Source organism: Nansenia antarctica (genome assembly GCF_963989245.1).
Source record: "Nansenia antarctica genome assembly, chromosome: 17".
In the NCBI taxonomy this organism is placed as follows: domain Eukaryota; kingdom Metazoa; phylum Chordata; class Actinopteri; order Argentiniformes; family Microstomatidae; genus Nansenia; species Nansenia antarctica.
Genome location: NC_137687.1, coordinates 14,665,076 through 14,677,169, shown reverse-complemented (window position 1 = coordinate 14,677,169; position 12,094 = coordinate 14,665,076). Strand labels below are relative to the sequence as shown.

The 12,094-nt window shown below is 45.3% G+C and overlaps 1 protein-coding gene across 1 annotated transcript in view; it reads left to right on the top strand.

Moving 5' to 3' along the window:
• The first annotated feature begins 9,415 nt into the window (after positions 1 to 9,415).
• cdon (cell adhesion associated, oncogene regulated) overlaps positions 9,416 to 12,094 on the top strand; it is a 46,265-nt gene continuing 43,586 nt past the window's right edge. The window contains exon 1 of the mRNA XM_080547590.1: positions 9,416 to 9,689. The gene's annotated coding sequence lies outside the window, so the exon portion shown is untranslated. The remainder of the gene's footprint in view (positions 9,690 to 12,094) is intronic.

Here is a 12,094-nt window from a genome sequence, read left to right as displayed (position 1 = left end):
CATATACCGTAACCTATATATATATTCCAACAGTTTGAATTTGAAACCAACCAACGGGTTCAAAGTAGATATTCTCAGCTTTAATTCAGTGTTTTTTTTCCAGATTGGGTTCACCCTTTAGAAAGTACAACATGTTTTAAACATACTCCCCTATTTCAGGACTCCAAAATTATTGGAAAAAAATCTTGAAGAGCATTCTTCGGTTATCCACAAGAAGAAGAAGTCTTCCAGCCTGTTTATGATGCTGAGGTCAGCGCTTTCTTTCTTTTTTTTTTCTTCCTTTTTTCACATGTTTTATTGGCATTTTAGTAATCGTCACAAAACATTACAGCAATATAAAATGTTCCAGTAATGATCCCTCCCCACCCCGCCCTCTCCCACCCCACCCCGCCCTCCCCCACCCCGCCCTCCCCCACCCCGCCCTACCCTACCTCATTTAACATTTCTGTAATCTAAAAACTTGATATGAACCCATGTATGATATGAATCAAATAAAAGCTGAGAATCTCTACTTTAACTACGGCCCTCTCTGTGATATGTGATTGATGGCCATTGTTGGTTTGACAAATGTGGTAGACAGAACCTGGATTGAGAATGTCTGTTGACAGAACCTGGATGGAGAATGTCTGCTGACAGCTTCTTGTCTAAAAGAGGATGGTGTGATTGAGAGCGCTCTTCTTGGCAATGCCAGGTGTCAGTATTTGTGTGCACAGAATGTGTACAGTATGTGTGTGTATGTGTATGTGTGTGTGTGTGTGTGTGTGTGTGTGTGTGTGTGTGTGTTTGAGAATCAAGTAGAGGATATTAAAGAGATTCCTCTTCTCTCTGTCCTTGTCTCTCTCCTCTACTAAGAAGCTTCCGGACACATTCCAACATGCTGAGAGCGTCCCCAGTCCGGACACATTCCAACATGCTGGGAGCAGGTTTGTTTCTTAGCCTCCATGTTAAATGGTAAAATGGTAAATGGACTGACTTATATAGCGCCTTATTCCAAAGCGCTTTACAATGGCCTCTCATTCACCCATTCACACACACATTCACACACCAATGGCGGCAAGCTGCCATGCAAGGCGCCGGCCTGCTCATTGGGAGCAATTTTGGGGTTCAGTGTCTTGCCCAAGGACACTTCGACATGTGACCAGCCGGGGCTCGAACCGCCGATCTGCCAACCTTGCCATCATTAGACGGCAGCTCTACCTCCTGCGCCACAGCCGCCCCATGATGTTGGTTTGCTCCTATGCGCTATGGCCTCTCCAACTGAAACCACCAGGCATGGCATCCTCAGTTGACAGACAATCATAGTCAAGTTTTGCCATCCAGCTGGTCCTATTGCAGGAGGACAGTGATGACCGCCAGCAGTGGTTTAATACTTTCCCTTGTTAAATCAGATCAGGTGATCACCTGAATCACTGCTCAGTAGAATGAGGCGTGGCTGTGCTAGTCAGCACTCTGGAATGGAACAACTGCCATACATGTAGAGATGCTGATGTAACAGATTTGGAGTCTCTTAATGTTTTCCAAGGCTTTCAATGATAGGCTGCAAGAGGTAACTGCTTAGTGGGGATACAGTCTTGGAGTAGAGGTTATATAGAGTCTGTAACCAAACTCCCCATGCTTAAGTCACCTTTAAATGCACACTGGAGCCCTGTATTGAACTATGGGTACAATAATAACAAATAATCATAATCATCATCATCATCATCATCAATTGCATTTATACAACACCTTTCAAGACACCCTAAGCACTTACCCAGCTTCCCTCAGTATAGACAAGACAGCTTCCCTCAGTATAGACAAGACAGTATAGACAAGGCAGCTTCCCTCAGTATAGACAAGACAGCTTCCCTCAGTATAGACAAGACAGCTTCCCTCAGTATAGACAAGACAGCTTCCCTCAGTATAGACAAGACAGCGTCCCTCAGTATAGACAAGACAGCTTCCCTCAGTATAGACAAGACAGTATAGACAAGACAGCGTCCCTCAGTATAGACAAGACAGCGTCCCTCAGTATAGACAAGACAGTATAGACAAGGCAGCTTCCCTCAGTATAGACAAGACAGCTTCCCTCAGTATAGACAAGACAGCTTCCCTCAGTATAGACAAGACAGCATAGACAAGGCAGCCTCAATGGGAAACTGATTGTTTGTTTAACTACTGTTTTATGGATTACCTAGTCACAGGAAGTCCTTAAAACAGCAGCAGTTACAATTTATATAGTCCCCTTTGAGGTAAACAATTGCACAGCCCTCCTCCCCCACAAGATACCCTGCCGTTGAAGAATGTAGCCATTCACAAGCCTTCTCCATACTAGCCCTAACCCATCATTCTGGTACAGGTTGATCTTAGTTTCATCTGTCCAAAGAATGCTGTTCCAGAACGGGGCCGGCTTTTTTAGCCAAGTCTAATCTGGCCTTTCTATTCTTGAGGCTTATGAATGGCTTGCACCTTGTGGTGAACCCTCTGTATTTGTTCGTGTGAAGTCTTCCCTTTTATGGTACACTTGGATAATGATATGCCTACCTCCTGGAGACTGTTCTTCACTTGGCTGGATGTTGTGAAGGAGGTTTTACCATGTAAAAGATCCTGTGATCATCCAACACTGTTGTCTTCCATGGACGTGGACGGCCTGTTTCTCTTTAAGAGCTCTGTTGACCGCATTTTGTCTGTATACAGCAACATCTTCCAAATGCAAATGCCACACATGGAATCAACTCAGACCTTTTCCTGCTTAATTGATAACAATAATGAAGGAATAGCCCACACAGCTTTTGAGTCAATTGTCCAATTACTTTTGGTCCCTTGAAAAAGAGGGAGCTACATATTAAAGAGCTGTAATTCCTAAACCCTTCCTTCAATTTGGATGTGAATTCCCTCAAATTAAAGCTGAGAGTCTGCACTTTAAGCCCATATTAATCATATAACTGTAACTTGAAGATGTTTTGGTAAACAGCTAAAATAAAAAAAAATCTGTCTGTGTCCAAATATTTCTGGACCTAACCGTAGACGCTAAGCTGTAATCATCTTCATCCTGTCTTGAATAAGGATGAGGAAAATGACCCAGTGATGAAGATGATTACAGCTTAGCGTCTACAGTTAGGTCCAGAAATATTTGGACACAGACATATTTTTTCAATTTTATTCACATGTTTGTGGGGGGGGAAGAGAAGGTCCTGTGGAGGTCCTGGGGGATGTGTGGGCCTGTGGAGGTCTGTGAAGGTCGTGGAGGGGATGTGGAGGTCCTGGGGGGATGTGTGGGTCTGTGGAGTTCCTGGGGGGATGTGTGGGTCTGTGAAGGTCTGGGGGGATGTGTGGGTCTGTGAAGGTCTGGGGGGATGTTTGGGTCTGTGAAGGTCTGTGAAGGTCTGGGGGGATGTGTGGGTCTGTGGAGGTCCTGTGGGGATGTGTGTGTCTGTGGAGGTCTGGGGGGATGTGTGGGTCTGTGGAGGTCCTGGGGGGATGTGTGTGTCTGTGGAGGTCTGGGGGGATGTGTGTGTCTGTGGAGGTCCTGGGGGGATGTGTGGGTCTGTGAAGGTCTGGGGGGATGTGTGGGTCTGTGGAGGTCCTGGGGGGATGTGTGTGTCTGTGAAGGTCTGTGAAGGTCTGGGGGGATGTGTGTGTCTGTGGAGGTCTGTGAGGGTCCTGGGGGGATGTGTGTGTCTGTGGAGGTCCTGGGGGATGTGTGGGTCTGTGAAGGTCTGGGGGGATGTGTGGGTCTGTGGAGGTCTGGGGGGATGTGTGTGTCTGTGGAGGTCCTGGGGGATGTGTGGGTCTGTGGAGGTCTGGGGGATGTGTGTGTCTGTGGAGGTCTGGGGGGATGTGTGTGTCTGTGGAGGTCCTGGGGGGATGTGTGGGTCACTGCCCCAGGCAGAGCAGAGCAGAGGGAGATGTGTGAATAAGTGAGATGTTACAGACTGATGGAATTCCCAGAGAGCCACGATGGTGCTGTGGTCCTACTGATGGTGCTGTGGTCCTACTGATGGTGCTGTGGTCCTACTGATGGTGCTGTGGTCCTACGACACACACAGACACACACACACACACACGCACACACACACACACACACACACACACACACGCTCACACACACACACACACACACACACACACACACACACAGACACCTGCCTGAGCCAGGATGTAATGTGTCGTTATGTCTGTGGTGTAAGTGTAAGTGTATCACTACTGCATTCATTTCATCGCACATTGTCTGTGATATTAATGGAGAATGGAGACTTATTGGAGATTTTTTTTTGCTGGGATATTTTCCATGTTAACACAATATGACTCATGAGAAATGTTATAGAACATTATAATCTTGCTTAGCACAGAGGGTTAACACAGAGGGTTAATACAGAGGATTGGCTCTCCTGAAATCTAAGAGCCTTTTAATAGAAGCGGGGGTGAGGCGTTCGTCATTCTCCTGCTGACAGAGTCAACAGGCCTGAGCCCTGCCTGGCAGGTCGTAAACACTCTGTTGACGGTGGTCAGCGGCTTATTATCCTCAAAGCGAAGGACAGCAGGCTGGATGTCCCACACAGCCAACAGTAAACAGCCCTGGCTTTAGGGCCTAAGCTCTTAGGAACACATACTGTAATATCGTCCACTGGTTTCCAACACGCCACCGTGAAAGGTTTGTTCTTCCTCTCTATTTACTGATGTTAAAACGTTTGAATAATGACACTATATCCCCCCCCCCCTTGTTACCTCTCAGTATCTGATCTAGCCTTCAGCCCACTGAAAGACACGCTGTAAGAAAACAAACATCATATCAGGCTAATGTGGGGCAGAGGTCGCCGGTGCTTTGTGTGGGTTATTGTTGCCGCGGCTCTGGTCTCGGGGAGCAGCATTCTGGTGCTGGGGAGGTTCTCAGAGGGTTGGGTTGGCGGGTCTGTACAGATAAGTGAGTATACCCCAGGGGGCCAGAGACAGCAGTCCCCTCGGTGGATAAGAAGTGTCTGTGCTGTCAGCTTCAGTTCCCAGCGTGGCCTCTCTCCCCCTTGGCCCTCCCCAGCCCCGCGGCCCCCTCCCTAGCCTTTTGTGTGCGGACCCTGCTCCCTGTGGACTCCCCCGCTCTCTGGTCTTTCACATGCGACTGTGTCCAATCACCTCTCTCACCCCCCTCTGAACCCAGATCCCTCACACTCCTCTCTCCCACCAGCCGCACACACACCCCCTCCGCTGCCCCTGTCCAGAGAGAGAGAGAGAGAGGGAGAGAGGGAGAGAGGGAGAGAGAGAGAGAGGGAGAGAGAGAGAGAGACAGAGACAGAGAAAGAGAAAGAGAGAGTCAGAGAGAGTCAGAGAGAGACAGAGAGAGACAGAGAGAGAGAGAGACAGAGAGAGACAGAGAGAGAGAGAGTCAGTCAGTCAGAGAGAGTCAGAGAGAGTCAGAGAGAGACAGAGAGAGAGAGAGTCAGTCAGAGAGAGACAGAGAGAGAGAGAGAGAGAGAGAGAGAGAGAGAGAGAGAGAGAGAGAGATCCTTCAGTGTCAGAGGTCCGCTAGTTGTTGGGTTTGGCTCTGACTCTAACTAGGCTGGTCCACCTCTGGGGGATTGCATCACACCTTCCATAGAACCGCCGTCAGATGGAGCTACACCTGCTGTCTGGGCAGGGCGGGCAGGGAGGGCAGGATGGGCGCAGGGTGGGCAGGGTGGGCAGGATGGGCAGGGTGGACAGGGTGGGCAGGGTGGGCAGGATGGGCAGGATGGGCAGGGTGGGCAGGATGGGCAGGGTGGGCAGGATGGGCAGGGTGGGCAGGGTGGGCCAGTCAGATGGAGCTACACCTGCTGTCTAGGCAGGGTGGGCCAGCATCATCAGAGCTGAGGAGAATCATTACAGCCAGAGACAATTATGTTGTTACACATGCCCAACCTGGGACTCCTGTCCACCTCCGATGTGCTGTGGAAAACACCTGAGCCAACCCACAACCAGCCTGTCCAACCAGCAACCAGCCTGTCCAACCCACAACCAGCCTGTCCAACCAACAACCAGCATGTCCAACCAACAACCAGCCTGTCCAACCCACAACCAGCCTGTCCAACCAACAACTCTGATGCCAAAAACGACTCATAGATATGTGCTAGATATGTGTTCCAACATCTCCTAACCCTCACATCTCCATCTCCTAACCCTCACATCTCCATCTCCTAACCCTCACATCTCCATCTCCTAACCCTCACATCTGCATCTCCTAACCCTCACATCTGCATCTCCTAACCCTCACATCTACATCTCCTAACCCTCACATCTCCATCTCCTAACCCTCACATCTCCATCTCCTAACCCTCACATCTCCATCTCCTAACCCTCACATCTCCATCTCCTAACCCTCACACCTACATCTCCTAACCCTCACATCTCCATCTCCTAACCCTCACATCTACATCTCCTAACCCTCACATCTCCATCTCCTAACCCTCACACCTACATCTCCTAACCCTCACATCTCCATCTCCTAACCCTCACATCTCCATCTCCTAACCCTCACATCTACATCACCTAACCCTCACATCTCCATCTCCTAACCCTCACATCTCCATCTCCTAACCCTCACATCTACAGTTCAGTTGAATTGGGCTTGTGACAGCCAGGCAAGTCTGGAAGTTACAGCAGGCCTATATTCCATATTATATATATACACTATCAATGATTCAGATCAAAGCTCTGAGTAACACTGGAACTCTATGTAGCAACGTGTTTAGACCTACAACCTCTTACTCTGTAATATAGTATATAATAGTAATATAGTATATAATAGTAATAGTAGTAGTTGTCTTAGTGTTCTAACTATGTTTACTGCTTCTGTAGTCAACTAGTTGACATCAGTACAGTATTATTAATAGTGATTGTGATTATTGTCATAATAACTTATTATTATTATTATTATTATTATTATTATTATTATATACATTATATAGGATCAGACCTTTAGGGGGGCTCAGCCCCTAGAGCACACACTGATTTGCCAATGTGTACACAACTGCGTGTGTGTGTGTGTGTGTGTGTGTGTATGTGTGTGTGTGTGTGTGTGTGTGTGTCCTCCTCTCACCCTCTTTGCACTGACAATCACACACACAAATATTGTATTCAAATAGAAAATGACATATAATCTGATAATAAATGTTGTGTTTTTTTGTGACGTAAATAAATGTAAGAGGAGGTTGGGGAGAGTCCACATTAGTATATCAACACACTGCTTAGTTATGTGCGATCATTGTTGAGTCCACTGAATTATGGGCAAAACTGAAGCTGCCTTCATTATAACTACAGTATGTGTGGTCTTGACTACCTGTGCACTTTCTCACCTGGTTCTTGCTCTCTCTCTGGTGTGCTGACACCATCCTGCTCTCTCTCCTTCTCTCCCTCTCTCTCCTCCTCTCTCCCTCTTTTGCTGTCAACCAAAAGGCAAACATAACAAGTATTTATACTCTAACCCATATCTAATAAGGTCCATATCAATTTATAACATTATTCTAATTTAATATTGGGTTGCTGTGGGAGATGTAGTGAGGTAATCATGTTGACCTTACTCTCTAACCTGAAAAAAAAAACGTATGTCCAACTATGGAAAACTGTTTTCAGTGTTTTCAGTGGGGGTTTGTTCCAATGCTTCAATCCACTGTCCATGTACTGTAAATATACCATAAAGCCCAATTCTATCAGAATAGGAAACATTGTGACTTCTTAGCTTTAACTAAAATAATAGTGAATAAAAGTACATCCAGTTAGCTCTTGCAGCAGACTAGCTCATCTAATCACTTCTGAGCTAGCTAGTTCTTTCACACTATTTACACCATGGAACTATAATCAGACACTTTCTAGTCATAATAATAATGACCAATTTGAAACAACTTTCTCTGTCAGAACATTCAGCAATTATATTTGCTAACGTTTCAACTTGCTTACTTTCATCTGCAGACATCCCACCCTGCAAAAAAACTCTCGCGCGCGTGTGCACACAGGAGCAAAAAAATACATAAATAATAAAATAATAATAAATTCTCCAGCGCTGGCATAGTGTGGAGAGATAGGTCGGTCTATGTGTGACAGGTCTATGTGTGACAGGTCTATGTGTGATAGGTCTATGTGTGACAGGTCTATGTGTGATAGGTCTATGTGTGATAGGTCTATGTGTAATAGGTCTATGTGTGATGGGTCTATGTGTGATAGGTCTATGTGTGACAGGTCTATGTGTGACAGGTCTATGTGTGATAGGTCTATGTGTGACAGGTCTATGTGTGATAGGTCTATGTGTGATAGGTCTATGTGTAATAGGTCTATGTGTGATGGGTCTATGTGTGATAGGTCTATGTGTGACAGGTCTATGTGTGATAGGTCTATGTGTGATAGGTCTATGTGTGACAGGTCTATGTGTGATAGGTCTATGTGTGACAGGTCTATGTGTGATAGGTCTATGTGTGATAGGTCTATGTGTGACAGGTCTATGTGTGATAGGTCTATGTGTGATAGGTCTATGTGTGACAGGTCTATGTGTGATAGGTCTATGTGTGATAGGTCTATGTGTAATAGGTCTATGTGTGATGGGTCTATGTGTGATAGGTCTATGTGTGATAGGTCTATGTGTGACAGGTCTATGTGTGACAGGTCTATGTGTGATAGGTCTATGTGTGACAGGTCTATGTGTGACAGGTCTATGTGTAATAGGTCTATGTGTAATAGGTCTATGTGTGACAGGTCTATGTGTGACAGGTCTATGTGTGATAGGTCTATGTGTGACAGGTCTATGTGTGACAGGTCTATGTGTAATAGGTCTATGTGTAATAGGTCTATGTGTGACAGGTCTATGTGTGACAGGTCTATGTGTGATAGGTCTATGTGTGATAGGTCTATGTGTGACAGGTCTATGTGTGACAGGTCTATGTGTAATAGGTCTATGTGTGATAGGCTTGGCGATGCAGACTACCGGCGGACTAACGTTACCAATGAGGTGCATGTAACGTAGCCTACTGTACCTGTACTGTGTGTACCTGTAACCCATCATGACTTTATAAAGAATACTGGATATTAAACCTGATGAAATAAAGCCCTTTGAACCTGTAATTGGGCTAAAAATTATTCCAGATTAAAAAAAATAATATAATAATCATATATTAATTATATTAATTATGCCTATATATATATATATATACATATTTTAGGGGTGCTGAGATGAAATGTAGGGGTGCTCAAGACTAAAATCGCCCACGGGATGAGCAGAGCCAGAGTGGTAGCCCCCCCCGCCCCCCCCCCCCCTAAGGGGTTGGGACATTCCTGGTTTGACGATCAGGCTCCGAGAGCCGCTGCCATGATTTGCTGAGCAATATGATCCTGTCCTGGGATGTGTGTGTGCGCTGAGAAAGACAGTTGTAGTGAGAGAGGGTGAGCAGCGAGAAGGAGAAGAAGTAGAAACAGCTCAGACAGAGAGACAGAGAGAGAGAGAGCCATTCCGGGACAGAGAAACCTACTTACCTCTCCTGAGTTTTAGACGTCGGCTCGGCACGTCGCACCTTTGCTCCCGAAGTCCCGACCCAACCAAGAAGTTGTTTGCGACTCTTTCACGTTTTCCTACAGTTAACCTGCACTTTGAGCCCGAGTCTAATGGAGGGCCCCGTACGGATTTGCCATCAGAAGAATGCGTTTTTCGTCTAGTTCGTCGGACTGGTGGTCGCAGCTTTTACCCTCCTGCAAGATAGGTAAGAGAAAAGCCCAGAGATGGGAGACTCTAACCCCGAGAGAGACAGACAGAGAGAGTTGCGGGAGGTTTTGGGACGAATGCGGAGGGTTGGCCTGGGCTTTCTGTGTCGGCTTGAATACAGTTGTTGATATTAAACATGTGTCACACATCATACCCAGGTGAGATCATTGTTGATCGTGTTGATATTGTCAAACTAAACTAAACACTAAACACTAAACAACGCTACACGAGGTTGGTAGATCTGCGCTCTTATGTCAGTGGAAAGGGGGCGCCCCTGGACGAAACTTAAGGATTTAAAAGTTATCTAAAAATATGAAAACATTAAACTTAAAGTCCATTGTATATCTTCAAACTTGTTGGGCCTACGGAATTGAAATCACAAACATTCATGTTGGTCGAACATTATCAATGTTGTTATCAAGTAGCCCATCAATAAACATATTTCATGTTTAATACCCGCTTACCCGTTTAATTCCAGTTTATGGAAATTAATGTGAAATCAATGTATTAGTAGGCTATGGACGTTGCCTAATAAATTAGCAGCTGTGTAAGATATTATTATTCAGTAAGCCGTTTGATAAACTAATATTTTGGGTGATTGATTCTTCTTTTACAGTTATGATGGCACTAGGCAAACTTTCAAAAGCTTTCTTTACCCCAAATGTGTACAGTGTTTGAAATGATCCCAACTACAGCCCAGTTGAAAACAGATGCCCTGCAGGCTACGTTTTGACTTTCAAAGATAAAATCTCTATATTTTAAAATGTCAAATATGTCCCCTGGTTGACACACTTGTGTATGAGTCATAAAAGGTGAACATGGATTGGGGCAACACATCCCTAAGGCATTTAAAATGTAACTTTTAACAATTATACTTTGATAATGTTTACTGAGGCAGCCTGCTGTTGTGACATTGTAGCCTATTTACAGAAATACATTTTAATACACTGTTAATTTGATTTCTTGATTTAAAAAAAACAAATTATGTTGTTTATTTATGTAATACTACTGCTACTAATAATAATAATACTAGTAATAATATTGGTAGTAGTGTGTAGAAGTAGGAGAAGTAACAATAATGACAACAGTGAGGGATATAATAATAATAATAATAATAATAATGATAATAATAATAATAATAATAATAACTTTATTTGAAGCGCTTTTCCTGCAAACGTTGCAGCTCAAAGTGCTTTAATCATTATATAATCTTAATTTAATTATTTTATAACTTAAATGCAATATTAAAAGGATGAGTTTTTATAATCTTAATTTAATTATTTAGTCATTTACATTTATGGTGGAGACTAGCATCATTATTTTTTCTCTGATGTATCTATTATGGGATGTGATCTGATGTGTCTATTATGGGATGTGATCTGATGTGTCTATTATGGGATGTGATCTGAGGGTCACAGTTTGTAAAAGACACTGAGAAGATAAAAGATACAGCTGGCACGTGAGTGGCTATTGTCTGATCAGACGCAGCACAGCCTCTCCTCTCCTCACAGCCTCTCCTCTCCTCACAGCCTCTCCTCTCCTCACAGCCTCTCCTCTCCTCACAGCCTCTCCTCACAGCCTCTCCTCACAGCCTCTCCTCTCCTCACAGCCTCTCCTCACAGCCTCTCCTCACAGCCTCTCCTCTCCTCACAGCCTCTCCTCTCCTCACAGCCTCTCCTCACAGCCTCTCCTCTCCTCACAGCCTCTCCTCACAGCCTCTCCTCTCCTCACAGCCTCTCCTCTCCTCACAGCCTCTCCTCTCCTCACAGCCTCTCCTCACAGCCTCTCCTCACAGCCTCTCCTCTCCTCACAGCCTCTCCTCTCCTCACAGCCTCTCCTCTCCTCACAGCCTCTCCTCTCCTCACAGCCTCTCCTCACAGCCTCTCCTCACAGCCTCTCCTCTCCTCACAGCCTCTCCTCTCCTCACAGCCTCTCCTCTCCTCACAGCCTCTCCTCTCCTCACAGCCTCTCCTCTCCTCACAGCCTCTCCTCTCCTCACAGCCTCTCCTCTCCTCACAGCCTCTCCTCTCCTCACAGCCTCTCCTCTCCTCACAGCCCTCCTCACTCTCTCCTCTGATGTGTTGTTCATGTCTCTGATGTGTTGCTCATGTCTCTGATGTGTTGCTGCTCATGTCTCTTCCTCTCAGCGTTGAGTTTGTAAAATACAGATGATAGAAAAGTCAAGTTAAGAGAATCCTGGTGAAATGCATCTCTGGGCTTCGTCAGGTGGATAGATATTTATTTCCAGTTTCTCGTGTCATAATGCAAACAAGAGAATAGGTTTCTAGTGTCGTAATGCAAAGAGAATAGGTTTTTGTGAATGCTTGAAACATTAAGTGCATTTTATTTATTTACAACTTGACTTTGCATGAAGCTTACATTCCTACGCCTTCAATGTCTGCA